We start from the raw sequence: 25051 nt of genomic DNA, 5'->3' as shown, positions 1-25051 counted from the left end.
GGGAATAGCACAGACCACAGTAAGCATAGCAGCTTACAGCCCTGCTATAGGGAAGGTTTCCCCAATGTGACAGCTCTGCTGCCCAGGAAAGGGCTTCCTAGGGAACTTGTTACAACTCGGCTGTGGCACTCCAGAGTGTAACAACTCTGTCCTGCTAGGGGAAAGTTTCCCTAGCCAAAGGCTTACAGCCCTGCTCAACTCCGCTCTGCTTCTGACTTCCCCAGGGAAGTTGTAACAACTCCGATCTGTTAAGGAAAGGCTTCCCCAGGGAAAGAGTTACAATTCAGCTCTGTCTCTGCTCTAAAGAAAGAATGTCTTCACCCAAACCTCACTCAAAAGATTTATTGGGAGGGAAGAATCCAGGAAAGTGGCTGCTTCTACCAGGGTGCAAGAAGAGCAGCGGCAAACTGAACAGGCACAGGGCTTATGTAGGGCTTCCTAGGCTCAGAGTTTTCCCAGGGAGAAGGGGAATTGGTTAGTTTTTCCATGCTCAGAGATTGGTTAGTTTAGTTGGTCAGGGGTAGAGATGGCTGATTTCAGAGCCAAACTGTGTTTCTTTTACTGGCCTTTTTAAGCCTTTGGGCTCTAGTTTTCGGTATGGAACAAATTTCTTTCACTGACTCTGATTCTAGGGACAAAGTCTGTTTCTTTGGCATCTCTTTGGTGCTGGGTTCAGGGCTAAAGCATTTCTAGTGACTCGAGTCTCAGAGCCTGGGTGGGTTTCTTTGGATGGCCCTTTTACCTTAAAGTTTATCCTTCAATTTTTTTTAACTAGTTCAACACTTTGAATGTTATAGAGTTGGTCTCCATTTATTATAAAGAGCTATATAAGGCATTTTCATACAAGCACATATGATGTATGTGAGCCCATTGCCCTCCCATTGCCTCTTACTACCTTCCTCTTTGTTCTTTGCCCTCCCACTTGTCCCCCTAAATAGTTTCACCCCTTTCTTTGTGTCATATACACGTGTATCTATGTAGCTATACAGAACCTAGAAACCACATGTGAGAGAAACATGCACTTAGAGTAGCTACTCTGAAGACGCGGAGTTTCACATTGGATCTTATACTTCTCACTATCAATATGTTATTATGCACTTATCTACCACATACACAAATCAGTGAAAGAATTAAAACCAGAAAAACAATTAGTTTTATGTCCTGTTATGACTCATGTGTCCATTCCACTTGTGGTGATTTTAAAGCATGAAGGAGTGGCAGGTAGTTAATATGTAGTTAACTTTGTAGAGGAGACGACATTGACAAGGCAGAGTTTGGAGATTTTCATCACCACAAGATGGAAAGCCAGGGCATATTTAAGCTCTGGAGTATAACAGCCGGCCCAGCTGTGCTTGGTTTATCAATGAAGTACACAGTCTGCCAACTGAGACATGTTTGCGATAAGTTTAAAATTTATCAAGTATGTGTTATAGTAGGTTGACACTCACTTTAGAGCTGGTCAGACTGTGGGTAGAGGTTCAAGGGCTAGACTAACAGATGCTCCCTCTGACTGTATGCTGCCTCCACCTCTCTGGTAACTTGGCTGAGAACATTGAATATGTAACCCTGCAAGACTGAAGAAAGCCAGCTGCTCAGTTATAGTTAGGTACGTGTGTGTGTGTCTGTGTGTATGTGTGTGTGTAAGAATAGATGTTTCTAAGTACAACTTCAGAGATAAAGTGCTGTCCCAGGATGCTTTCGGCATCTTCCTTTCCCCGGTTCCTTAAGTCTCTAGCTGACAGTGATGGAGTAGTTAGTGGCAAAAATTAGATTAAAGGTGATACATTCTCTTCCTTCCCCTGAGGCTGCTGAGCATGTGGTAGCAGGAGAGGAATTAAGACAGTGGATTCAATAGCTAAGAGGTACAATTTCTAGGCTTATGTAGTTACTTATTCATAAAATCGTTTTGGAGCCCATTTCCTGGAAGCCTGGTAAATTTTCCAGGAAATAGAATTGTCAAATATGCCTCTGGCTTGTCTGGCTTTGACTGCAGGGAACTTGAATCACTTAACTCACAGCCACAGGAAGACCACACACCTGTACTTCCTGGGATGACCTTTTCTCTTTGGCTATTTTCACTCAGTATAATGCAATCCTGTCCAAAGGAGCTGAGAGTCTAAACGGATGTCTGGTATACCCCATGATCTGGAGGACAAATGATAGAACAGATTCATCAGAAGGAAACGCCTAGGCTGCGGAATCGGTTGACTAAGAAACCTCTTTAGATATACAACAGAGAAGGCAAGCATAGCATATATTTGTTATCCAAAATTATTAATTTTCTCTGAACTAACAAGCTTGATCATTCCCAATCTTCCTTTTTACTTAGCGAGAAGGTTTGACTTGCTTTCTCTTCTATCTCTGCAGATAACCACTGGGAGTGTGGGAGGAAGACAAGGTATTCTTAATTTAGGTCACAAGATAAACAAAGAACCCTGCTAGATGCTTATGAAAGAGAAAAGGGTTACCCAAAACTAGACTTGGAAATAAACTCAACAAGGTGGCTTTCACTTTGAGATGAGCGCGGTCTTGGACAAGAGAGAGGATGCACTGTATGATTCAGTGAGGCCGGGAGAAGGAGCGCTGAATATGGTCACTGAGTCCTCAGAGATGGGTGAAGGCAGAGGCTGTTTGGTTGCTTATACCCCACCTTGTTTTCCTAACTTTTCTCAACCCCCCTTTACCCTGCAACTGTGGAGGGATGTCTGACATACCTTTGAAGTTGATCTAGGATCAGCGCTCCTCTGTGGCCGCCTCTTTTCCTTTCTCATTTCATCCCCAGATCCTAAGTCTCAACTCACTTCAAAGGCTTGGGAACAGCACAATGAGAGGAACTGGGATGGGGCGCTCAGGTTTCTATAACATTCCTAAAAGGGATGTATCTGGAATTCTTGTTGAAAGAGACTTATATTAATATGTTTTTAAACAGAGCTTCTCATGTTTCCCAGGCTAGATTTGAATTCACTATTGCAACGTACATTATGTTGATAATTATTTTCTGTGCTGTTTTAGCTCAATGAAAAGCTGGTTGTGGGAGGAGCTGTCCCCACCTGCACTTCAGACCCAGGCATGTTCCTGTCAATTATCCTTCAAAGACCCTGACATGAGTCAGGTTGGCCCCACAGCTCTGTAACCAGGAAAGAAAAACAAAAACAGTAAACAGCTCAGGAGTAACACAGTCACAGCTCTGTGAAGAGCTGGAACGGGAACCATTGTAACCGGTTACTGGTGTTTATCCTGTGGCATGAAAATGTCGGCCTAGGGAAGGAGAAGTTGGGAGTTCTGGACTTGGAACTCCAGCGTTAGTACTTCAAAGCTTCCCCAGTCTTTTCTACTGGAGGAGAAAGGTTCCCACTCTAATGATGTCATCTCTAGCTGCTGCTATTTACTCTTTTGCTTGGAAGCCTCATCTGAGGGGACCCTCTGCTCCACCTTGGGGTTCTAGATTAGAATTCCAGCAGGCTGCTTCCCAAGTTGGTTTTCTGCAGTATTTTCTAAGCCCTGACATGAAGCTACAACCATTCATTGTCTCTCCCAGGCTGTTGCGGTCACCTGTGCTGGAGTTCTGAGTACCCGCTTCGATGCCGAGCTGTCTGTTTTACTGTTCCTCTGCTACCCGCTATGTATTCCTTCACTTTGCTGGTTTATAGATGGAATAGACTCAAATAGTCAAGAGCGGAAGCTCGGCTATCATAGGTCATTCTCTTCCAATGCAGCTATGCATGAGTATAAACTTCTGAGCCACTGTCCTCCGCTGCCACCACCGCACAGTGCTAAGGTGACAGGTGTGATCAACGACACCAGTGCTGCAAAGTGAACCAGGGCTTTGTGAGTGCCAGATGAGCATGCTGCCAACTGAGCTACACCCCAGCTGCATAACTTTCCGTTTTGACTAAGCCACCACGGAAGCTTGATGTGAAAAACCAAGCCTGATTCTAATTTGAATTTTGGAAAGCATCGAAGCCACCATTTGCCACTATACTCCGCACTCAGGATCAAGTCAGAAAGTCTAACTGAATAAAATATCAAACAATTAACAATACAAAGACCTAGGAAATTGACTTGTTTAGTAATATCATCAGTGACTTAAGAGAAGTTTGAGGGAAGGTGAAGGGAATGGGAGGAGGGGAAGGAGTAGGAAGTGGGATTGGTATATAAAATGAAAAAAGATAGTTTGTTTTCTTTTTAAAAACATAAAATTTTAAAAAAGTGTAAAAAGATAAGTTTGGTGCGGTCTGTGGAGTTCTCTAGCTACTTACGATCTGATTCATCACTTTGACATTCAAAGGTTTGCTTTTATGAGAAAGAACATACATTATAAAAAGAACTTGAAAACAAGAAATAGATCACATACAAGAGAAAAACACCTTTCACGCAGAACAAAGAGGGGAGCACGATTTTAATAAACCCGAACCTTTGCAGCCATTTATAATCTGGTTAAGTAGCTAGCCAGAGCTTCTGGCCTATTTTTCAGTTTATGGATCTGGCTCTTTTTGGCAATAGAAAATAAGATATTTTGTTGCCAAAACGTTTTATTAAAAGTAAGCCAAGTACTGCTATAATCAAAAGATTTGCTCTGTAGTTTTTCTTTAGTTAAAAATAATTCCCTGCCTAAAGAGTGAAGTAAATTTCCAGCTTTACATGTTTTCATTGTTAAAGGAAGGGCTGGTGCTGCTCCTAAGGGCGTTATGCATTTTATAGCTTGCTAACTTAAATACACACACACACACACACACACACACACACCCTACTTTACCACACACACGCTTACACATGGACACACACATACACACATGCACACACACGTATACGCAGGCACACACACAAACACACATGCTACTTTACCACACCTGACTCATACCACCAACCTTCTCCACACACACCAACTCCTCCAACTCCTACATATACCACATATGCACACCACACGTACACACATACACACATACACCCTCTCCACCACATACACACACACACACACACACACACACACACACACACCCCACCCACACATTTATTTATTTTCTTGACAGGTGTTAGGGTCACTATTGCTTCAGTGTAATATCAGCACCTAAAAGCCAGTTGAAGAATTTATTTGGCTTAAACTTCTGCATTGTAGCCTGTCACTGAAGGAAGTCAGAACAGGAACTCAAACAGGGCAGGATCCTGGAGGCAGGAGCTGATGCAGAGGCCATGGAATGGTACTGATTTCTTGCTTGCTCATCATGGTTTGCTCAGCCTGCTTTCTTGTAGAATCCAAGACCACAAGCCCAGAGATGCCCCCCCCACAATGGGCTGGACTCCCTATATCAATCACTAGATAAGAAAATGTCCTATCTTATGGAGGCATTTTCTCCATTGAAGATCCCTCCTTTCAGATGCCTGGAGGCTGTGATAAATTGACATAAACTTAGCCAGGACAACAGGATTACTATATGTGTGGTCTCTTGGTTTTAATCCATAAGTGCTATAATACCTTGCAGCCAATCACTATTGGGACAATTGTGTTTTAGTAGCCATCCAAAATGACTAATTTCTTTATAATTGTTTATTACTATTTTGAAAATAGTCCCACTGAACGTATTTGAGATTTAGTTTTTTTAAGTAACATCCAAATACATATTTCTCATGACTATACTCAAAGGAAAAAAAATCCTTTTAACCCACATTGGCAGAGGTGATCCTAGTCTTAGAGGCCTACTCTACTTAAGAGACGTCATGGCATCAGTAAAACCTGATAGTCTGGTAGCTGTGTTTGTGCTCAATCTTTTCCCTTGATCCCTGCTTCACTGGAAGCTGAGGCAGAACTAGGCCTCCTACTCCCCATGTTCCACTCAGTGACTCTGTTTCAGGCAAGAGGCTATAGCTAGTAAGGTCACCATTCAAAATCATGCTTGTGGAAGATCGTTTCCTAATTTTCTGAAAAATCGCCACCGACCTTCCTCAAGACCCAGTGATACCACTGTTGGGTATATATCCAAAGGATGCTCAATCATGCCACAAGGACATGTGTTCAACTATGTTCATAGCATTATTTTTCATAGCTAGAACCTGGAAACAACTTAAATGCCCCCCGACTGAAGAATGGATAAGGAAAATGTAGTACATTTACACAATGGAGTACTACGCAGCAGAAAAAAATAACGACATCTTGAATTTTGCAGGCAAATGGATGGAGTTAAAAAACATCATTTTGAGTGAGGTAACCCAGACCCATAAAGACAATTATCACATGTGCTCACTCATAAGTGGTTTTTAAACATAAAACAAAAAAACCCAGCCTACAAATAACAATCCCAGAGAACCTAGACACCAATGAGGACCCTAAGAGAGATATACATGGATCTACTCTACATGGGAAGTAGAAAAAAGACAAGATCTCCTGAGTAAATTGGGAGCATGGGGACCTTGGGAGAGGGTTGAAGGAGAGGGTAGAGGCAGGGAGGGAGTAGAAAAAAATGTAGAGCTCTAAAAATCAATTTAAAGAATGCTTGTGGAGAATTTGCAGAAACCCTAGCTATGTGTGATTGATGAGAGGAGGGTTATACAGAAATGAGCCAATGCATCTCTCTCTACACCGGAATTGAAATCAGTGGAGTGCTTCTATCAAAATCCAGTTAGAAGGATTTCTGAAGATCCTTAGTTTATTCTGCATCATTTTCTGCTGTAGTAATTGCACTCTAAAATATCTTCTAGAGACTGTAAGCAATCTCACTTCAACTCAGGCTGGCAGGAGGGCAGGGACAGAAAATTCGACAAGCAGGAATGTGCTGTAAGAGCCATTCTGAGGCCACCTTTCCACAAGCAATTACATTCTCAACTTACAGCCCAATTCCCTGAACTCTGACTCACTAATTGGAAACAGGATGAGAGATTCAGCTTCAACACTTCCTCTCAGCGAGTTACTGTGAATTATGAAACTTGCTGTCATTCAAATATTGGTTTCTTTTTTTTTGTTGAATCAATATCTCTCATCTTACTATATCTAAATTCTTTAAAATTATTGAAGTGGGAAGACAAACTGATACGTTAAAAATATCAGTGGCAATACAGTGAAACACTGCCTATATTCTTCTTTTGCTTATTTTTAAAAATTAATTTTACATACTAGCTGGGCGATGGTGGCACACGCCTTTAATCCCAGCACTTGGGAGGCAGAGACAGACAGATCTCTGTGAGTTCGAGACCAGCCTGGTCTACAGACCTAGTTCCAGGACAGGCTCCAAAGCCACAGAGAAACCCTGTCTCGAAAAACCAAAAAAAAAAAAAAAAATTACATACTAGCCCCAGTTACACCCCTCTTCTTCTCACACTCTCTACCTTCCCTTCATCCCACCCCCATTCATTCCTCAGAATAGGTAAGGTCTCCCTTGGGGAGTCAACAAAGTATGGTATACCAAGTTGAGGTAGGACCAAGCCCCTTACCCCTGTATCAAGGCTGAATAATGTATCCCACCATAAGGAATAGGCTCCAAAAAGCTAGTTCATGCACTCAGAATAAGTCCTGGTCCCACTGCCAGGCCCCTCCATAGATCAAGTCACATAACTGTCACCCACATTCAGAGGGCTTAGTTCAATCCCATGTAGACTCTCCAGCCATTGGTCAAGAGTCCCTGAGCTCCCAATAGCTCGGGTCAGCTGTCTCTGTGGTTTTCCCAATCATGATCTTGACCTGACTTGCTCATATGATCCCTCCTTCCTCCCTTCAACTAAGCTCCAGGAGCTCAGCTCAGTGCTTGACTGGATCCTTGCATCTGCTTCCATCAGTTACTGGATGTTGGTTCTATGATGACAATGAGGGCAGTCACTAATCTGATTATAGGGGAAGGCCAATTCAGGCACCCTCTCCACTATTGTTAGGAGTCTTAGTTGGGGGTCATTCTGTGGATTCCTGGGAATTTCCCTAGCCCCTGATTTCTTCCTAACCTAATAATGGCTCCCTCTATCAAGATGTCTCTTTCATTGCTCTCCCTCTCTGTCCCTCCCCCAACATGGCCATCTGGAGTCCTCATGTTCCTACCCCTATCCCGTCCCATTTACCTCCCTTCCCAGTATGTGATTAGTTCACTTATTAACATTTTTTTGTAGTTTATTTTTTGTAGTTCTCAATATAGTTGAGATTTTTAACTGCCTGAAGTATTGCAAGCAATGGTTTGCTTCCACTGTGTGGTTTTGTCTCTTCGCTCTCTTGATAATTTTGTTTGATGTGCAGAAGCTTGTTAATTTCATGTGATCCTATTTGACAATCGTTGGGGTTACTTGCTGTGTTTCTGGAATCCTGTCCAGACAATTCTCATCTCTATCTATACAGTCAAGGGGTTTTCCTCTAGCAGTTTCGGCATTTTGGGTTTGAAATCAAGGCCCCATCTTGAGCTGATTTTTTTAGGGTGAGAGATAGGGTTCTAATCTCATTCTCCTGCACGTGAGTATTCAGTTTTATTGGCCCGTCTGTTGAACAGGTGACATATTTCTATCAGTGTACAATTTTTGATCCTTTTGTCAAAATCTAGGAGGCTATAGTTGTGTGGCTTTCTATGTGAACAATCTGTTATGTTCCTTTGGTATACATGTCTGTTTCTGTGTATGAATTTTTGAAAGGAGAAGTGGAAGCCTAGGGATGACTCTGACATTGATGGGGAGAAGGCTGAGTAGTCACATGTCATAGACTCCAAAGACAAAGGGGACCTTTCTCACATACACCTAGCCCCCGACACTCCGTGATAACCCTGAGAATTGGACTTCATGTACCTCAAACCTTCCAACTATCTAAAGCTTTCTCCTCAGATGCCAGTGTGGCAGAGTATGCTCTCCTAGGAGGAAGTAAAGTAATATTCAAAATAAAACAATTCTAAAATAAAAAGAAGAAAAATCTTTATTTTTAATTAAAAAAATAAATTTTGTGCACCTGTGGGTGGGTCTGTGCATATGAATGCAGGTGCCTGCGGAAACCAGAAGGAAACCTCAGATCCCCAGAGCTAAGTGGAACACATGATTTTAAGCCATTATGTGTGGGAACTTTAAACCAAACTTGGGTCTTCTGCAAGAGCAGCATGTTCCCTTGACTGCTAAGCCATTTCTCCAGCCCCAGAATAAAATATTAATAATATAACATTATATTACCAATTCTAAAAATCAATTGGTGATTCATTTATACTACTAAAAGAATAAAAATAATTTATTCAAGTTTAATCAAGAAAATTCTTTAGTGTACATTTTGCTGTGAAAAGAGATAGTCCAGGAAAAGAGAGGCCAGGGGGACGATGGCCATGCCCTCTTCTGAAGAGCTGGGTGATATGCCTATGTGTGGCTGGCATATGCTCTGCTCCTTCTCAGTTCACTGAACTGCTTCCCTGCTCTGACTATGACTCATTGGCCTTCTTAGGGGTAAGGAGCCTTTTCTCCTCTATGTGGTAAACAATTACTTGCCTTTCAAGATTCAGATAAGAGACAAGATGTTTTCTCTCTGAATAAACATTCTCAGAGCTCCTGATTCTGTATTTAGTTATCCAAACCCTAGTACCTGCATCAAGCTTTTATTCAAAACTTTCTTACTGAATGAATAAGAAAAATACCACAGGAAGGACCAAACTCTTCCTTTTGGACCTTATTAAATATGATAAATTTGCAACTTGCAATTAGTGGTATGATTCTTGTCCATAACCTTTGACTACTCAGGTCAATTTGTAAATAAATTCTGAATTTATGTCTGACCTTTCATAGTCATTAATAAGAGGTGTATTAAGAGGGCTGACATTGAGTGTTGTTATATAATTTTGGCTTGAACTTGCTTGTCCGAGGCATGGAAAGCATCTCTCGGTGGTCTTAAGAACTTCAGAAGCAAATACAATAACATAACCATGCAGGGGCTGCTCTGTGTTGTCATGTTTCATCTCCGTGTTCCAAGATCCATTACACATAGTGTGGTTTACGCCCACTGTCTATGCATTAGAGCTTATAGTATGGGAGAAGAAGTTTCACCAAGTCCCTGCTCACTTTCTATTTTAGTCCCTGACTAGGAATGTGACCCCAGGCAAGTCACTCAGTCACAGGAATGCCCATGTCCAGTAAAGAAAGTCAGAATACATGCTGTTAACTTTGAATGGATGGCAGACGACCTATGTTTGAGACTGTGCTGGATACTTGGTAGTGGCTTAGTTATAGTTGACCAACTATTCCTCATAGTCATAAACTCCATATTTATAAAATATTCTGAGTCTAAGAGCAATAGAAAAAGTTAGCACAGGTACAAAGGCAAGGCAATTCTCATTAATGTTCTTACCAAAATGTAAGTAATTGATTAAACAGTTGTTGAATATCTTAGCTTGGTTTTCTATTGCCATGATAAACCATTATAACCAAAAACTAACTTGGAGAGGGAAGGTTTATTTTAGCTCTCACATCCAATTAACAGTCCATCAGTGAAGGAAGTCAAGGCAGGAGCTCAGACAGGAACCTGGAAGCAAGAACTGAAGCAGAGGGGATGGAAGGATACTGCTTACTGGCTTGTTTCTCATGAATCCCTCTCTCAACCTGCTTCTTATACAGCCCAGGACCACCTGCTACCCCCATAGGATGGGGTCCCCCACATCAACCATTAACCAAGACGATTAAGGCAAACTTGCCTATAGCCCAATTTTATGGAGGCACTTTCTCAATTACGAAAAATAGCCGCCATGTATGCTGACTTTAAACTTCTGTTGAGTCAATGTGTGAGCCTCTCTCAGCCTTCTGTCTCATGAGGAGAGTTAATTTTCAGACTTTCTCTTGTTGCTGAGTTCCACGAATCATCTGAGAAAGAGTTTGCTCCCAGGAAACGATGCTGCTTCTAAGAAAATGTCATGTATAGATTCAGTTCAGTTTGCCTTAGTAAGTTTTGTTCTCTTAACTTGGCTATTTTATAACTTAGTTTGCTTAGCCTTATTGTTGAGGTGGAAGATCAAAAGTGAAGAATGGTAAGTGGGCTTTTAAAAGCAGGAGGAACTTAACATTTTAAGTAAATTCAGACTGCATTATGGTCAGGAAGGAAAAAATGCCTTCTAGAGACAGAGAAGCCATTATGGCAGGGAATCTTTCTTTCTTGGCTTTAGGCAGTAAGGTTCTCTCCTTTCCCCCCTTTTAAAAGATTTACTTGTGTGTGTGTGTGTGTGTGTGTGTGTGTGTGTGTGTGTGTGTGTGTGTTTCTCATGAGTGAAGTGGCTGTAGGGACCAGAAGAAGGTATCAGATCATATGGGGCTAGAGATACTGACATCTGTGAGCCACCCGTATAGGTTCTGGGATCTGAAGTCTGATCCCTTGCAAGAGCAGCAAACACTCTTAACCCTTTAACCATCCCTCCAGTTCCCTCTGTTCTTTCTTTGGTGAAGACCTTGTATCAAGGCCTGAACTTTTTTCCTAGAATGGGAACAGAGACTTCAACACTGAGCTCTTTCTATTATTTGATAAGTTCTGCTTTTTTTTTTTTGATAAGTTCTAGGAACTCCCTAGACTCCCACTCACTCAGTAAGCACAAGGAGACTAAAACTGAACTTTCCTTGTGAGCAGGGCACACACCATCGTTTCTATACCCCTGGTTTATGGCCAGGAGCCTGCCACCCAAGGAACATTGTGGACATGAGGATGGGTATAGTTTGAGACCACTGCAGTACAGGACATTGAGTCCAGGCAGTTGAATTTAACAGCTGTTTCTTGTTATAGAGTTGCAGCTTGTGAATCCTTTAACTGGAACATGAGTAGTAAAGAGAAAAGGAATGCCCCTTTGTCACCTCAGAGCAGGAGGAAGGGTTGCTTGTCTGATTATGAGAACCCGATTAATGAAGAAAAGATAATACACTAATAAGTTTATCAGAATGTGATAATTGCTTCAAGACTCACTCAACCTCAGAAAACAGTCCAGGGAATTTAACACTAGAAATTATTAATGCTATGATCAAATGGTTGAAGCCAAATGCAGGAATAAAGGACCCTGAAAGAAGCGGAGTAGGAAACTATTGCTTCTCTTGAAACACTGCTCTTGGAAGGATGGTGATAGAACATGGCACTTTAAGGGAAGGAGCTGAAACATTTGAGTTATAATTGCAGTGGGGCTCCATCCAAGGAAACTTTACTGGTGCTTTTCTTTGAGACCATAAAAACAGGGAAGGAATGGTTGGTTTCTTTTTCTCCAGGTTCCTTTGAATTCTTGCCCTGGACTGTTAGTTGAAATAAGTACTTTCCTCCCCGAGCTGCTCCTGGACAGTGTTTTCTCACAACAACAGAAAACAAAGACAACTCTCTGCTCATTATCCATTCATCTGCTTGATGGAGGAGGGTCATCATCTGCTGGTGGGCATCTAGATCTTTTCATTATTAATGTCCTATTACATGTGTGTTCCTTAACTGGCTATATCAGCCTTCGTGTACAGTTAAGTGGTACTTAGATGGCATCCATTCTTCTGCCAGAAATAGCCCTATCCATAACATCATGCATGTGCTGAAAGTGTTTTAGTCAAGTTGTTTAGAGTGAATTTTATAGGATGAATGCTATGCATATTAATGATTAACCTATAAGTGTCACAGATACATACACCCATGCTACCAAGATATCTTCCAGAAATCAAACATGTGCTCACCCTCATACCTGATCTCTACATCTTTATTCTCTAATCGTAAGAATGACCACACTTTAATCTTTAATGTCAGGTAACAGCAAATCCATCTTTTTATACTATACTCACACTTTAGGGAACATACCCATTATTATATATCATTTCTATACACACACATGTATATATATATATATATATATATATATATATATATATATATGTTGTATTTCTATGCAAATTTCCATTTTTCCATCCAATGCATTTAAAACAACAGCAGCAACAACAACAACAACATCAACCTCATAAAATCTCCTCTCATCTCTTGGAAATTTCTTGGCAGCTTTGAATATTTCTTAACAGAGAAAAGAGTTGGATAGCTGAGATTTACCTCTTGGAATAACATTCATTTCTGTGGTAACCTAACTGCCCTTTCTCTTAGACTCTCCCCAATGTCTTTGGTAGGAAGGGAAGAAGACATCTTCCCAAGAAACCCTGAAGTGACAGTGGAAACCTTAGTCACAAGTGACAGCTGTGCAGTCTCCTAGCCAGACTTCATATGGATGCAGAGCTTGACTCAGTAGAGGCAATCTCAAGGATAAACATTGTTAACTAATCCCCCTTCCCAAACATCAGTGACACCAGGACACAGACATTGGCTCAGAGAAGGGTGCACACTAATCACCAAGGAACTGTAAAAGACAAACTGTAGGGAATTCATTCCAATTACTTTTCTACTTAAATGTAAGCTTTAAACAATTATCTGGAATAGAGCAGTTCTGTATCAGAATTCATGAGCAGCAATGTTGGTTAGGCTTCCATTCTCTCTAGACAAATGTAGGGTATCATGCAAAATGATAGCAGACAATGCAAAACCAAACAGAAAAATTCCAAGTCCCTGTACAGATGGTATAAAACACCCAACAAAATCTGTTTCATTTCAATCTTTGTAACTGAATATATACATGAAAATATTGCTGAATTATTTGTTTCAGTTCCTTTTTAAAATTAAACAAGGAAGGGCTAGCAAGAAGGTTCACTGAGTTAAGGCACCTGCCGCCAAGGCTGATGACCTGAGTTTGATCCCAGAGACCCATACAGTTAGATGCTAACCACTGCCTTCTACATGCCAACGTCTGCACCCGCCTATTTTCTCCAAAAGATAAATAAATGGAATAAAAAGGACGAAGTGCCAGGCAGTGGTGGTGCATGCCTTTAATCCCAATGGTCAGGAGGCAGAGGAGGGCAGATTTCTGTGAGTTAGGGGCCAGCCTGCTCTACAGAGTGAATTCCAGGACAGCCCAGACTATGAAGAGAAACCGTGTCTTGAGAAACCAACATGACATAACAAAACAAACAAACAGAAAAGATAAAATATAAATAAGCAACAAGTTAATAGTTAAAGCCCACTTTAAACCAATTAAAACATGGCCTGTCATGGGCCATGCAAGGGGACAAACAGGCAGCACTGGAACTCATGAAACACAGGTGAGCCATTGGCAAAGTAATGCATGAGTGAACCTTGGAGTGGCAAAGCCCTGAGTTGTCCTGAGGACCTCATGTTGTTATCGAGCACAGCTCTGATTGTTGCCTTTTTGGCCACCACATCCCTCGTAATCTATGGATTGTATGAAGATTCTCAGGGGGTTTCTAGGCCCTCTCTGGGCAGTGCTACTGGTACTTACAATAATAGTGATTCAGTTTTTCCGAGCATTGCTGCTGGAATAGATTCATGATTCAACCACTGCCCTTAGAAAGAATTTAGACATTTAGAATTGTTCGTGAGGCTAGGTTAAGGTGTTTCTGTTAATGGCTTTGAGGTAGAAAATCTTGTAAAACAATTTAAAGTTTAGAAAGGCACATAGTTGAGTGAGGAACTCATTGAGGTCAAGAAACAAGAGCAACGACAGCTGGCTATTGCTGGCTGATGTACCTTTCTGACTAGGATGGGTTGGTGATCAAGGGTGGTGATTAATTCTTTGTACCCTCAGCTTCCAGACATAAAAAAAATGCTGATAAATGGATATACACCCTGAGGATTTACAGTAGAGCTGACTGATTTTCATATATAAAAGTTTAGATTTGTGATTCTTTTGAGTTTTTTTTATAATATTTTCTTTTGAGATAAATAATAAAGTGAATGATCCTGTCTTTGTAACTGCAAAATGTAAACTGCCAGCAAAAGAACTGGCAGAGAGAAAAACCTTGCTTGCTTACCCTCTGTTAACCTCTATCAGGTTGCTTGGGTGTGAACTCAAGTTGTGGTCTCAAGAACTCACAACTTGTTTTTTACCTGTAATATGTAAAATGTTTAATCATGGAAAAATAAATTGTTTTTCACTTGTATTCATTTTAACCATTTACTCAAAAGTTGGAATGAAACAATATTTTAATCTTTATATTACTTGATAGATTTTGCTGGGGTATATAAGCAGTAAGGGGAAAAAATAATAAAGACTTGAGAGAAGGAAAACACCAGGAAAGATGTAGAAGGAAAACTATCAAGAGCAACAGAAGGAAAACATCAGGGGAGAAAAACAGAACAGAAAAGAAATAGAGTAGAACAAGAAACAGAAAAAAATAATAAAATAGAAAACTAAGCTTTGTTCCTCAGAAAAGTCGTCATGTGTCTGTCCAGTAGCTCACCTGCTCTTCATCTCCTCTTCAGTTTCTCTGACCTGTTAAAGGTTTGTTAAATCCTGACGTGTTGGAGATGTGTGTGTGTTTCCCTTTTTATCTGGCTCCAGGGAGTTAAGTTTTACTTCTTTATATAGAAAAGTCAAGCTGAGTGATTAGTTGGCCAACTTTGTGGATTCCCCTCAATCCCTGAGCTGCTCAAGACTGATCCTTACAGCAGTAATAACAACCCCTGTGTTACCAAGATTACAAAAGATATTCTATATTTTATGTAATTTTCCCAACATATCTTTCTGCACAATAGAGTCCCTTGGAACAATAGCTATTGGATGCCAGTGAAGGCCTTGGGCAGCACCCTAAAATGGAGCTATACCAGTTTCCTCTCAGAATCACTGTTGCTTTTTCTTGCTGTGCCTTCAGTTTATTCTAGGTTCCGTGGGAAGAAAGTGAACAAGCGTTGCTCAGATCTTTTCAGACAGAAGCCCAAGGGATTTCTTCCTTCTGCTTTTGTACCTTAGCTGAGTCAAAATAAGATTTTCTTCTATTCTGCTCCCTGCTTCTAGTTCTAGCCAACAGCATGGAAGTTCATTGAACACATGGGAAAGAAAACAGCAAACTATCGAGAAGACTTGACCGTCTTCAGGCAAGACAATGTTCTGGAGAGTTTAATTAAAAATGGACATCTGAGCTAACCAAAACTACTTTTTGGTAGTGAGTATGGAGAAGAAAGATTGCACTGGGAACTTTTAAGACAGATGCCATTAAAACAACTGCAAACTGAAGCTAAAGTAATAAGGAAATTAACAAGGAAGATGCTGTTGCTGGTAGGAGACCAACAACAGAAAGCTTCCTTTGAAGATGACCGTGAAGTTTTAGATTTATTTTGTATCCAATATAATGTATGAAGGTCTTGGTTCAAAATGTCCTCAAAAGTTCTCTGAGAAAAAAAAAAACACTAAAACGTATAAAAACAGCAATCATGAGGATCTATAAAAAAGGCTAAATTGCCATGAAAATGGGAAAATGATATACACACGTGTATGTATCCAACATGACACTCATTTATGCTGCAGTTTTCAGACTCCATCTGCAAGCTGTGAACAGGTGCCAGTAACATTATATTCCCTCTAGGAATATGTGCTGAGAATTAGAAACCGAAGGCTGGGGTCCTCTCTTTTTGTGTGTGCCTTCAGGAAAATGAACATCTTTTTATCTTCTGTTAATATGATAAATAAAACCCACGATGAGGATTCCTCTCTTATTCAAAAGAGTTTAGGTCTGAAGCTGATTTTCGGAGACCATCAACAGCCAAGAGCAAAGCATGGGGTTTGTCACTGTGGGCTTTGTTCTCGCCTCATTTTGGTTTTCTGAGTTTTACAAATTTTATTGACTATCTCTTCATTGCTCTTTCTCTACTTTGCCATCTCTTAGCCATAGCATTTTGTTTTCTCATTGTCTAAGTTATTTTAAATATCATATATTTAAAAATATCACAATTTAAAATATACCTTTTCTTGCACAGTTTAAGACTTTTATAATAATACATTTCTAGTTCTGTTGTCAAGAACATTGTACAAGTGTCATAATGCCTTTTTAATAATTATTGTGACATAAATCTGTTTTTATGCTTAGGTTTACATTTTGAATTTTGATCAAATTTGGGAAAGAATGACCTTACTTTCTCAAACCCTTTCACTACTGTTTTTTTACTAGTGTTTTTCACTAGCGTTTTTCACTCTCCTGTCTCTTGTGGATTCTCATCAGAAGATTCCCTCAGGGAAACTTGTTTTAACCCACAAATGAGTGAGTAGCAGAACCTCACAGCTCCTGACTCTTTCGTCTGCAAACAAAACACACAATACAAGTTGTCTCCGAATTCCATTTCACTAAGTCATTCAGTCTTTTCCTTCCCACAAGAAGGTTTCCTAAAGTGAAATTCCCACCACCCTATAAATTCCTGTTTTTAACTCTATTATTTACAAAGTACTTGAATAATTTTTTAGAATTCTACTTGATTTCGTGTAGTCCAGGTTGGCCTCAAACTCATTATGGAACTGGCTTTGAACTGCTGATCCTCCCGTCTCTTCATTTCAATTTTGGGGATCAATAGGCCACCATACCCAACTTCACTTTCAGTTTGAAACTAAGCGAAGCTCATGACCCCCTCCACCTCTACCTACAGACCACAACAGGGTGGTCTTTAGCATTGTATTTGTTTTTCATGGTATGCTGTGTACTAATTCTCTTTGGGTTCCCAAGTTTGTGTTTCATGAAACTCTGTCCAGTTTCCATACTCCTTCCTGTCCTTGCAAAGCTCATAGGTTCTAATGCAATCAAAATAAACCACTGTCTGTTGTCTCTTCTGGGTATCGACAGTAACAAAGGTTCAACCTCATTCATAAGTGAAAGACGATGCTGTCTGCTCTATCTCCCCTTCTGGCACATTCATAATGTGATCTGTGATTAGTAGACACAGACAACAAAAAATTTAAGCTCATAAAAGGTGACTAGACTCCCTCCTGCTTCTAACAATCATGGAGGCTTCTTCTATGACAAATGGCAAGCAAATGCAGATCCCAGCATGGTGAGTTAGCTTAGGCAGCTAAGGAAATGCTGCCTTTCCCTCCAGACTTAAGAGGGACTGTGCGAGCGATCCAGGCAATAAATCAAATCTTGATTGCTTTCCGCCTGTCATTTTAAAATATTAACCTGCTGTGGTATGCAGATATTTTTATTTAATTGTAGTGTTAAATAAATCATCTTGTATAGAACATAGTTTATGTTTAATTCACACTCATCCCCGCCTGAGCAGCACGTGACTTGGTGACAGTCTGATGCCTGTGGCTCTCTGTCTGCTACTACAGTTGGGTGTCTGGGAATAGATGTAGTTGACAGACACTTCAAAAGGGTCAATCACCTCTCTGAACAACACTGTTACATTTTTCAGGGTGCTCTTGGGTTACAGGGCCTCCTGCAGTAGCACTGAGTTGAAGTGGAGAATGATGTTTGTATGTAAGTGAAGTGGCTTGAATGTGGCTTTTTTGTGTTTGAACACTTGGTTGTGAGCTGGTGGCTCCATGGGCAAAGGCTGTGGAAGCTTTCCAAAGTGTTGCCTCACCGGAGTAGGTTCTTATAAGTGAGAATTCAAGCTTCATAACCACCCTGCTTCCTGCTTGTGCTTGGCTCTTAACTGTAGCCACAACACCCCCACCACTGTCCCTTCCTGCAAGGATGAATTCTGCTCCCCAACTGTAAACTAGAATAAACCAGTCATCTCTTAAGTTACTTCTTATGGAAGGATGCTTAAAAGAAACCCCACACTAGTGCAGAATTGAGAAATAGACAGTTATTTATTTAGGGGTAGACTCACAAATATATATAGTCTAAGAGCCCACGTCCCAATGGGCAGGTAACCACTGGCTGTAAGACTTCCTACAGCAACTTCTTGCCAGGCATTTGGTGCCAGCATCAAGAAAATAAGTAAATAGAACAATAGCTCATGATTTAAAGAATTTAGGGGCTCTTTAGGCATCAAGAATTATCAAGATGTTTGATCCAGAATAGCTCTAGAAGTCATATTTATAATCTTGTAGAACAGATGATATTTTATACAAGGGGAAATTTCTCCTTAAACTAACACTTCTAATGGCACCTAACACATTATTTTGTACGTAAGGGACACTCGGGAAGTAGGTGAGGTTTGACTGATTCCTGTGAAGGGGGCGGAGCTGGCTTTCCAGTGAAGTGGGTGAGCAGAATGTCTAACCACACACTAGTCCTGCTCGGCTGCACAGTAATGGGATGCCGTTTGTCTTCCTACCACAGGCACTGTGTTGACGAGGCTTCCTGTTGACACAGTCTTTATTATGAAATGACATGATACAAAGCAGCCCTACTACAATCTTATGACTACCTCCCCTCTAGACAGGAGCCAACACAGAATTTTGTCTCTGTTTCAGAAATCTGGAAAAAGAATCACAAACACCAACCAAACAAACAAACAATGAGGGGAAACGAGGCCTGAAGGACAGACTAGAGACTCCTCTGGAAGCACCCCACTAACAGACAGATACATGAGATGCAAGGTTCTTAGCTCTTGCATTTACCGTCAAATGGACACACCTCAGCATTGCTTACTCTCTGTATACCAATGGAGGGAGCTGCCTCTTCTCCATTTATAAGCACAAAAGATTACTCTATCATGAGGAACTAGAATCAGATGTCACACTTAATCATAAAGTGGTCATCCAAGTGTTCATCAAAGAGCCAAGATGAGAGCACCTTAATAATATAAGATAGATTCCATCTCCAAAGGACTATGATTTGCATGATCACAGCTGATCTTATGTGGTCTTTTGGAAATCAGAGATGTGTGAACTGAATGGTCCTTCCTTCTCTAGGCTTAAGCACGGGTGTCTCTCTTTTATGCGTCTCTCTTTTATGCGTCTCTCTCCAAAACAGCCCACTCGGAAGCCACCTGCCATTCATATCTTCTTTAATTTTAAGTTAGCATACAAAAGATTGCATTTCTTCATGGCATTTTCATATAGACCTTGCTGTATATGTAGCCCTTTGTTCCTCTGGCTAGCCCCATCCATTCCCCCTCTCTGCCTTCCTATTACACCTGCTCCATTGAACTTTTCTCTCTTTGTCCCCTTCTCTACTCCTCTCTTGTGAGATCTTCTCTTCATTTTCTGTTTCTATCTTCATGAGCTTGCACTCACTCTCTCTCTCTCTCTCTTTCTTAAAAATTAAAATTTCTCAATTTAAGCTGTATAAGAGAGGTAAAATTAAAATGGAAATGTCTTATAAAAATCTCCAGAGGGCATCAAAGGGCCTTTAACAGAGGAACAATTAAACTCTATAACCAAATCCATAAATTGAACAATGATTTTGTCTCATTTTCCTGAGATTTGTGTTGGCTTGCCTCCTCCAGGTTAATAGCTTTTTAGAGCGGAGAGTCTGGCTGCAGGAGAAGGCACATCTGGCCATCGTCACTTATGTCGTGAATTTGGCATCACAGCAGAGGGGCTGCTTTTTACAACTGGCTCTTCTGCAACCCATCTGAACTTCAATTTTCTCATCAACAGAATGAAAGCGATGGGCCTAGCAACCTTGCAGGTCTTCTGCGCAGCCTCTGCTCTCATTCTGTTTCAGCAGAGTTACAGTCCGACATGCTCTGACAATCACCTGCCCTTGTTATCAGGTAGGAACACTTTGCACATGACAATGTTGCCACTGTGTTGCCATAATTGCCAGAATCTGGATATACAGTTCTGGGTGCTTATCCCATGCTTTCTAGGTTGTCTGGGATTTACATTATTCTTGGTGTGAAACTGGCCACTAGCATATTTAGACTTTCTGTATGGTCCCGACATTGATGGGGGCACTTTATACACACACACACGCACGCACGCACGCACGCACACACACACACACACACTTATCATTTCTCGACTGAGTTTAATGGATAATCTTTATAATATTAATTATGACAATACATATTTGGTGGATTGCTTTTTTTCTTAGATTGCTACTGGTGACCTACATATCAAATCCCTTAGAAGTGTTTTTGCCTGGCATGCATTGAATTTGCTCTTATACTGTTTTATTTCCCCTTTACTGGTCAGGACTAATTCAGGTTCTCAGACTTTCATCCCAGTCAACACTGACTAACAAAGATATCATTTATGAAAACCCAAAAAAGCCTACAAGACACGTAAACACATGGAGTTCATTCAATGAACTGATCCCTGCAAGAACAAACCCCAAGTGAGCCTCATGATTCCTTCAGCTTTTTGTCTTAGGCGACTATCCCAGCCACTGTCCAAGAAATGTAGAGTCACTTTGGCTCCCTGAGATGAAAAGACAAAGCTCTAACTCTGGGAAGAACAAGGCAGCTGGAGGCCACAGGACACAGTATTGAAGAGCGCAGAACAGAGGGAAGATTCCAGTTGTCTCCTGAGGATTCCTTGAGACGTCATTTGAATGATGGCGAGGGTGTGTCTGAGATGACACCTCAAGGGTTGCTGAAGAACAGTGGATGGGACAGAAGCAACAGAGTCCAGCACTCACCCATGGCCAGTTAAGCAATTTTCCACTAAGCTGACAAAAAAGCCTAAGAATTCAAGAGTCAGTAAGCAGAGTGCACTTAAGGCTCGGGCCTTCTTAGAGAACAGCATGATTATCCAAAGCCCAATTTCAGTTCTATGTAGCAGATTTTAAAGCAAGATCCAAAGAAATGAAACTTTTCTATATAACCGATTTTCGGGACAAAGAGTAAGAGTATTTATCGAATGTCATAATACTCATTTGCAGACAAAGTGATCTTTACAATGTTGTCCAAGACACAATATAGACTTAAAGGTGTGCAAATAGAAAAACCTGCTGCAGATTGAGCAAACCTTGAAGACGAAGCTAAGCTGTGAACAGAAACTCTCAGATTGGCAGCCAAGGGCATCAAACATTTACTATAGTTATTACATAGGCTCAAAAGTTAACAGACTCTTAGGATTAATGAAAAAAAGATTCAACAAAGTAGTAAATTCAGTTACTTTACCTACACACCATGGCAAATCCCTTGAGGAAGAAAGCAAGACAAGAAGGCCACTGACTTGATGCTAAAGAAAGACCAACAAAAACTGAGGAAGAAGCTCAACCAAGGAGGTAAAAAGGCCTCCAAGGTGGAACTGGAAAGTTATGCAGAAGTGGAAGAAAACTCTGGAAGACGCAACAAATTAATAGTTGTAAAACTGGCAATGCAACCCAAACAACCAATTCCATGTAATCCCATTAAAAGAGCAATGATGCTCTTGACAACTCTGAAACAATGCATGTAGCAGGCTTACTTAAGGGAGCATAGATGACTCTTTCAAAAACTCCTCTCCACCCTAAATGACCACTCACAAAAGCTGGACTACTTGGAGCTCCTGGTCACAGTCAGTCTTTCCTCTCCTGTTTACTCCCGTGTCCACCACGGATTCTTTGCAGCGGGGCAGGGTTACCTGCAGCTGGGATATTGGGGAAGCAGGGAGGAGTTAGGAGTTGGAATCTCAAGCGAGGGTCTGATGGTCCACCCATTCTTCTAGAAGCAGAGGCTCAGAGGAGGGGTCGTATGACGGTCTCATGCACTTAGTTCAGATTTCAAGATAGGAACAGCAAGATCATGCCCTTGGGCACAGTTTCATGACACCACAGTAACAAAACATGACAATGGATAAGAGCAGAAGTGTAACCAGTAGACTGGAGTGGATAGGACAGGATCAAACAGAAGAGAGGACCCAGAAATACACACAGAAACCTTAACCTAAATGGTCCCCAACAAAGGGACCAAAACACACGTGAGACCAAAATAGCCTTTTCAAAAAGTGATGATGGTAAGGCTGGATAATTACATATAGAAGATTGTAACTTGATCAATATCACTCACCTCATATTCACATAAACTACTTTTGGAATTGAAATTTGAAGTTACTAGAGCAGTGCTTCCCAGCCTTCCTAATGCATCCCTTTAATAAGTTCCTCATGTTCTGGTGACCCTCAACCATAACGTTGTTTTCATTGCTACTTCATAAATGTAATTTTGCTACTATAATAAATCATAATGTAAATATTTTTTTTGGAAACAGAGGTTTTCCAAAGGGGCTGTGACTCATATTTTGGGAACTGCTGTACTAAAGGAAAAGACAGTGGGCTTTAGACTAGGTAGAGACATATAGAGTAAGACTCCAATAGCTCAGGAAATAAGGCAAGAATTGACATGTGAAGTTATATTACATTAAATATATTCTGCACAGTGTGGATGAAGAGATGACTCAGTGGTTCAAAGCACTGGTTGCTACTATAGAAGACCCAGGTTCAGTTTCCAGCACACATATGGTGGCTCACAACCATAATCACTTCAGCTTCAGAAGCCCTCTTCTGGTCTCCGCAGGCACCAGGCACACAGATGTTGCGCATACATACATGCCGTCACTCAAACATGCATATAACACAAAATAACTCTTATAAAGGATAAACAAAGCATTCTGTACAGCAAAGAAAATTAAATTGAATTGAGTCAGAGCATCAAGAGACCAATAAATTCAAGAGAATTCAGGCATGTGGAATTTCCATAATTGGGGTGAGAAGCAGTAATAATTTTTACAAAAATAATGATCAGGGGTTTTTCCATATATGACAGAAAATTCAGATCTGTAATCTCAAGAAGCTCAACAAATCCTAAGCAGCAGAAACACTAGGAAAGGGACATTATACCACATCACAATGACATCATACAAATGAACTGAGAGAAAAACGTCAAAAATAGCAGAAAGGGGGAATGTGCATGTTCCCTACAAAAATGAGGGCCACAGGAGACTTCCTGCAGTGAACGGTGGGAACACAGACTCAATGGAATATATCTTGAAAATAATTTTACAACATGATAATCTAACCCATATGGACATGTCAATACAGGAAAATGACAAAACACAGAAAAAAGAACAGGACATATTCCAATGTCTGCCTTCTTATCAAAACTCTCTGCACATCGAGAATATAGTGGAAGATATTTTTTCTAAATGAAGAAATAGCAGCCTCAATAAAGCCACTGCTCAGACTTGAATTAGCAAAGGCAAGGTAGAAATGAGGCGGAGATATTTGCTGTGTCATTTTCATTGGATTTAATACTAGAATCTCATACAAGGCTTTTAGACAATGAAAATTCTATCTGGAATTGACTCTTTCATTGTTTTACTTTGTAAAGAAAATGATAAACTGATTTTAAAATTCATATGAAAATAATGACTCAGTCTTAATGTAGTCAACACAACTTTGAAAAATGGATGAACACCACATAGCCAATGCCTTCTTAACTTAAGATTATTTAATAAGGGTTTGGTCCATCAACACTCCAAAGTCCTGAGTACAAAAAGATAAACAGAACAGAACAAAGAGTCCTGACATACAGCCACCCACACAGGCAGAGCTGAGTTTTATCAAAAGGTAAAGAAGCAATTTAGCTGAGAACAAACAATGCTTTCAAAATGACAAATACTCAAATATTCATAGGTACAACTTATACCATACTACATTTTACTTAAAAATGCATCAAGGTCTAGATGTAAACCTATAAAGCATATGCAACTAAAAGATACTAAACTCTGAAAATGACAGAATGTTTGAATAGGCACCTAATCAAAGAAGAAACACAGCATATAGGCTCAGCAACGCTTACGATTCTTAGTGGTTAGAGATTTAAACCAAATCTACAGAAGATGCTACTGTATATAAGGTAGAATGCTAAGATTTCTAAGATTTAAGACTTATCCTTAACAAGTACTCGAAGTTTGGGTTAGATTCAGTACTCCTGTACATTTATGAGATAAATAGGAACTGGTGCTGAAATATTACACAGCAATATTAAGGTAAGAGCTAGAGATGCTTTCTAAAACTCAAAACACATATGCGGAGCAGATGGAACTCTATGAAAGAAGGGTGCATACCTCATGATTCTATCCATGGAAATTGTAGAAAATGAGGATCACCAAGTATACTATATCGGTACCCAGCCTGGCTTCTGCTAAGCACAAGGAAAGCCATTTGTGAGGCATGACAAACCTTTTAGGAGTAAGAGACAAGCTCACCACCTTGTCTGAGGTGATGATTTCACAGAAGCAGGCACAAAACAAACCTTAACTATTCACCTCTGTGCAGATTTAGCCTGTCAACGATGTCTCAGTCAAGGTATTTTAAAAGAAGTTTTGTTTGTGCATCTCGGACTAAGGGTCTGGATGCTCTATCTGCATCCCTGTCCTCAGGATGCTGCGCCAGTCCAGCTGCCTCGGCTCAGAGT

General features: G+C 40.6%; 1 protein-coding gene across 6 annotated transcripts in view; it reads right to left on the bottom strand.

Annotated features, from left to right (window-relative positions):
* The window catches only part of Unc13c (unc-13 homolog C), a 453039-nt gene that overhangs the window by 234459 nt on the left and 193529 nt on the right, over positions 1-25051 (bottom strand). The window lies entirely within an intron of this gene.

Source organism: Microtus pennsylvanicus, chromosome 3 (assembly GCF_037038515.1).
Source record: "Microtus pennsylvanicus isolate mMicPen1 chromosome 3, mMicPen1.hap1, whole genome shotgun sequence".
NCBI lineage: Eukaryota > Metazoa > Chordata > Mammalia > Rodentia > Cricetidae > Microtus > Microtus pennsylvanicus.
This window is presented reverse-complemented; position numbering and strand designations above follow the sequence as displayed.